Below are 6,062 nucleotides of genomic sequence, written 5' to 3'. Positions count from 1 at the left end.
TCGCTATTCATTAACGTTCGACATTCGCGCAACTCTATCCTTCCTATCAATTAACCCGATATAGAAGGAAAGTTGAATATAATTCCGATTATACTCGCGTTATATACTCAGAGAATATACAATAATTACAACGAATTAATTCCCGATCAATGAAATCGGTCTCGCGTCGAATCGTCAGAGCCGATCCGTTTTCCTTTCGAAATATCGAGGAAGGGGAGGAAGAGGAGCTTCCTTCCACTTGGGGAGGAATTTCTCCCTGTATGTATACGCGTCCACGGGGTATTCAGGGATCCGGTCAACCCTTGTCGAGGGGTGGTTCGAGACGCATCCCATCCAACCCGCCGAGATCCGCGCATTCGTCCTTTTGTTCGCCTCCCTTGGCATTGTCTACCACGGATCCGGTCTACCACGAATCTCGGAAATCCCGCGCGCCATTTGTCCCCCCTCTCTGCGAGGAGGAGGAATTCGTGCACACGTACGAATCGAGGAACCGCCGGTACGGTTAAATATTTACACGCGGCGGGATAAACAGGGCTCGAACGACATTCGAGGCATTCGATCATTTGGAATAAGTCGAGTTCCCATTCGCGTCGAATTCCCGTCGATCGAAGGGGATTCCATCCGTTCGAGTGGAAATTTTTGAAAAATGGTATCGATTATATTATTCGTGTTTATGTTTTATGTTTCAGTTTATCTGCAGGAGTTGTAGGATCAGTAGAGAGAAGCGTAGATGTATCCTTTACGAGAAGTTAAAGGGGGATTCAGTTTGTTGACGCGGGTAAACAAAATTTGAGAGAAGTTGAGGTTGAGATCGGAATCGAGAGGTAAAGTAAAAGTATCGTTTTTTTTTTCTTCTTCTTCTCAAACCTGTGAGATGTGGGGATTGAAAGAGATTGAAATCGGTAGTTAACGCCGCTTTGACGATTAGAAACTTTCTTTTAAACGTAACCGATGCAATTGAAATTATCATCAGGGGACTGGAAAACTTTCAGCCGAGTACTTCTTTCCAAATTTTCTCTTTTTTACGCGCTTGTCAAACTTGTCCAACTTGTCGAAAAAATTCATCTCAAGTTAGATTCAAAAAGATTCCAATCTTTTCTCTCCCTCGCTTCGCTTTTGCTTCATCCGTATTTGGATCCGCCGTTGTAAACAACAGAAACGTGTACAAACTCTATTATTATTTAACAGAATTACAACGAGAGAGAATTGGAAATCTTGGAAAATATCCGGAATCTCGAAAGGTTTTCCTCTCGAGAAAAGAATGAATCCAGAGAGAGAGAGAGAGAGAAAGGGGAAAAAGTTGGAGAGTAGGCGGTCGATCTTGGATCCTTGGAGGAGTGACGTATCGTCGAACAGCCGGCTTATGGACCTCTCGATTCCAGTTCGAGTCGAAATGAAATATGCAGGCGGATCGCTTGCCGTGGCTACCTGGGACGATCGTCGGCCCATTTGTGTCCGTCGACCGGAAGCCACCGGTGCATTATTAATGCGCGGGCCCGATAGTTCTCTCTCTCTCTCTCCGCCGCGGAAGCTGCACGTGACACATACAAATGTCCTCAGTCGCGTCATTAGTCCCGAGTACACCGGATATGCCTGCTGACTTTTCCCCGCAAACATCCTCCGCCCATTCCTCCCAAAACGCCGCTTCTTCACCACGGGCGCCAGACGGTTTTTCTTCCTTTTGAGAAATCATCATGTTCGCATCGAAATCGAATATTGAATTAAGAAGAAGAACACGAAGATTTTGTGCGAACGATCGAAGGAATGTATCGAGAGACGTACAAGATCCGCGGAGTTTAAATGTTCAAGTTGAAAGTGATCAGGTAAAGGAAAATTCGTAGAACGTGAAATTACACTTGGAGCAGGTCGGAGAATGGACGAGTGTTTTTGAAGGATAGAAAAGGAGAGAGTCGTTAAAAGGCACTCACTGGACTCCTGACCTTTCCCACGGTTAATTAGAAGCTTTAAACTGGTTCCGTTTCATCGATCTTGTTGCACAGGAATCGAAACGAGTTGCGTGCGAAATTATCGCAATAAATATCGCACTGAATTCGAGTTGGAAGGAATTGTATTGACGAAATAACCTCGTGAGAAAAAGAATCGTGAACGGGAAATATATTATTAGCGAAATATTGTTCCAATGTGAGGGCTGTTTATTTACGTTACGTTAAAATATCGCGTACAAGAGAAATGCGGGTAATTTTTGTTTCTCGGTGATCGATGCACTAATGCATTGCACTGAGCTGATTAGGATATTATATTAAGCGAATGGCATAATTATACGTCGTAATCACGTAGTCACAGCGACGTGTCGCTGTGATACGCGTATTCGTGGCGTTAGCAATTAGGGATATTCGGTGTATGATGGACGATGGAATAATAGAAGATGCGTGGAAAAATTAATTTAAATTTCTGGATCGGGCAGTTTCGCGTTGATCGACAAGATTGGATCGAAAAGTAGAATTGGAAGTAAAAAAATGTTCGAGGCGTTGGTATTCCCGATATATGAAGGAGGAATCGAGATAGCATCTCGGATTTGATCGAAAGGGCCCTCCATGTAGATGATCCCCATCTTTACTTTAATCTTTCCCATTCAATCGAGCTCGGGCGGAAAGAAAGATTCGACGTAACGAGCGGTTACTTTCCAACTTTTCCCCTCGGGGGGGAAAAACTTGCTCGTCCGTATTTATGACTTACAGCTAAGGGGGACATTGCCGCGCAGAGGGATATATATTTCTCCTTTCGCCCCTTATTTTTCACCGATCGGTGGCCCATCGAGAAAAGAAAAGAAACGCGGGCGGAGAGAATCAAGAATTATTCGCTTCTCCACTCTTTCTCGAAATCAATAAAAACTTATCGACTTCGATGCTCTTCGACTCTTGTGGAATTTTCTTGGGATAGAACCGATTGTATTTTTGTTTCTTTTCCTTTTTTCCTTTTTTCTTTTTTTCATCGATGGACAAAATTTTTTGATCGTTCGTTTTTTCGTTACGTTAATTCGAAATCTTTGAATTTAAAGATACAATAAAAAATATCTTTGATTCGCTCTTTCTTTAGCCTCGGAAGTCGCGGTTCAGAATCTTTCCTCGAATCATTCACGTTATTTCATAATTCCTGTAAAGAAAAAATGCAGGAGAGAGAGAAGAGATCTTTTCACTTTCTTTCGATCTCCTAGACTTTATCTTCTCGGCGGTTCCTAATTTTTTTCTTTGGGCCAGGGTTCTTGTAATACGCGTTTTATGTTCAAAAATTCGTGAGAAGAATATATCTCATAAATATATTTTACGATGACTATTTCTTTTCCTATTTCACGGATTTCTCTCGCGTGGAAAAACAAATTCATGACGAGATTAGCGATATCTTTTTTTTTCTTTTTTTTTTCCTAGCTCAAAGCTAGGAAAAATCCCATCGAGAACAGCCACGCGTGAAAGATTCGTCATCGTTTCTTTTCTCTCTCTCTCTCCGCTCGGACAAATATTTTTCGATTAAAATCGAACTCTTTGATCAAATCTCTCGACGGATAATCCTATTTGACACGAATCGAAGCGGTATCTAATACTCGCAATCAATTTGGAGCCGCGTCAAAGTCATCAAAAGAATCTTAAAAATCTCTTCATCCTTTTCATTTTCGCCTCGATGCAAAACTCCGTGGCAACTCTCGACGAAGACTGGATCGACGGGATCGACGAGATGATTTATCGATCCGATCGTCTTGTCCTCGTCCCCGAGCGCCGCCTTCCTTCCCCTTTTCTTCATTTTGGCAAAAGGCAAGCGTCCTCTTCCGCAAACTTTTCCTCCCACCGGCCGACGTCTTTGTCTCGTTTCTTCCGAGAAAAGGAGGGAGGAGAGACGCAAGCCGGAAGAAATGTTTCTACGGGAGAGGAGGCAAACGATTCGTGATTCGATTACCGGCTAACCGAATCGAATTCGTGAATTATCATTTGGCAAGGGCCTCGATGGGGCACGAGTTAATTTTTTTTCCCCTTTTTCGTCGCAACAAGAAGAAGAAATATTCATGCGACTATGCAAGAAAACTGGAATCTCGATTTTCCCCCTCCCTCTCTGACTTTAGTCAAACTTGAATATTTTCGACCGATCGATCCTCGGCTCGGCGTCGAGAATCGGAGATTCGTTCCGTTTCGAGATTAATATTTCTCCACGGTGGAACGCCCGATGAAAGGGGGGGGTGGAGAGGTGGAGAAGCGGAAGGATCAAGGAGAAGAGAGTTCTTCGAATAGAGACGAAGCGCGCTCTCCTCCTCGGTACATTAATTTTCATCGTAGCAGAAGTTTGCGCGCGTTTTTTACAATCACACACCCTTTCTACCCTCGCCTCCCCATCCTTTACAATTCCCGCGACGTCCCTCGAAACAACAATTTTTCCCCGTCCCTCCAAAACTCTCTCTCTCTCATTTCACGGAATGAAACGTCGAATTTTTTTCGCCCTTTGCACCTCCTCTCCCTCTCCGTCCCTGCCGAAACTGCCGACAAAATGGCGAGTCGAGACTTTCGTCTCTTTCGTCTCTTTCGTCCTTGTCTCTCCCCCTACCGTTTGCAAAATCTCTTTACGAGTTCTTTCGGCTTGCTCGCCCCATTTACCGCTACAGCAGAGAAACCGCGAAACAAGTCCCGCCACCGATTCTTTCCCCCTTCGAACGACTCCCTCCGCCGATAAAACCTCGCGAATTACTATTTTCTCGACCGGTATTGACCGCCGTTGTACTTTGGCCAAAGTATCGCTGCGGTTTAAACATTTTTCTACTCTCTCCTCCTCACCGAGATTTTTTTTATATATCGCAGACATTCTACAATCGTAAAGGATATTGCTGAAAGGGTATTTCTCTCTCGATCGATCGGGGAACGAATCGTTACGGGAATCACTTTTTTTCTCCCCCTCTCCTTCAACGATATTGCAAGATTTTCTCCTTCGAGATTTTTCGAGAGGACAGGTTTATTCCAGGTTTATTCGTGCGTTTGCCGCGAGTAATTTCGAACGTGTTAGCCCTGTCGACAGAGCGATTGGGCAGAGGCTTGGGTTGAATCAGCTGAACGTGGTTCGCCGGTAATTTTGGATGAAGTACGGCCGCCACGGGAAATCTGGCGACGAGTGACGCCTCGTGCCTCCCAGTGGAAACGTCGCAAATATCCCCCTCCTCCTCCTCCTCCTCTGTTCTGCCTCTCTCATCATCATCGGCCTCCGATCGTCCTCTCCCTTCGACTCCACCCTTTCTGTATCGAGCGTGTCCACGTCACCGCCATCTTCACCTCGACTTCTTTTTCTTCTTCTAATTTTTCCTTCTGCAAAAATTTTTTTTCATTTTATCCCCTCCTCTCGTTTCAGAGACTTGGCTTTTCGAGGAGAAAAAAAAATTTGGCCAAAAGAATCTTCTTCGAAAACAAAAAGATTTCAGTTGCTTGATAAAGGATATCTGCGAAGCTGCGTTTGAATGTGGGCGTGGAAGTTTCGTCGAAAAGAAGAAAGGTGTCGATTCTCGATATTCTACGAGTTCCAGATTAGAGCTTGTGGAACAATTCGCTTTAATATCTGAACAATGCGCGCACCGGAAATTATATCCGACGATGAGGACACTTTATCCGAGGCTCTTCTGGTGCCGTCTTCGGGTGAGAGGGGTTAACAATTCCTTTCGTTGCTCTCCACATGCCTGCCCGTATTACCGCGCTATCATAAGCAAGGGCCCCAAATTGAACCCGGCGTTCCAACCTCCTTTTTCCCTTTCCCCTCTTATTTTCCTCCGAATTTTTGTTTTCCTCCCCCTGGGGAAGAAAACGCTCGAAAAAACGAAGGAACGGAAGAAGAGAAGTCGAGATATTCGCCCGGATATGCGTCACCCTTGCGTTTCGTTTTTTTTTTAAAGTTCTTATCTCGATAGCGCGCGGGAAACGAACGGTAGAAGGAAGGTTATCGTTGTTATTAAATTTGATAGGGTTTATCGAGTTGCTTGATCGGAAGAATTCTTCCTGTTGCGAGCTATATAATGATGAAATGACGATGACGGGTGATTCTTAAAAGTTCTCGATAGGAGAAAGGTATCATTATCATTA

This window comes from Apis mellifera, linkage group LG2 (assembly GCF_003254395.2).
Source record: "Apis mellifera strain DH4 linkage group LG2, Amel_HAv3.1, whole genome shotgun sequence".
NCBI lineage: Eukaryota > Metazoa > Arthropoda > Insecta > Hymenoptera > Apidae > Apis > Apis mellifera.
This window is presented reverse-complemented; position numbering follows the sequence as displayed.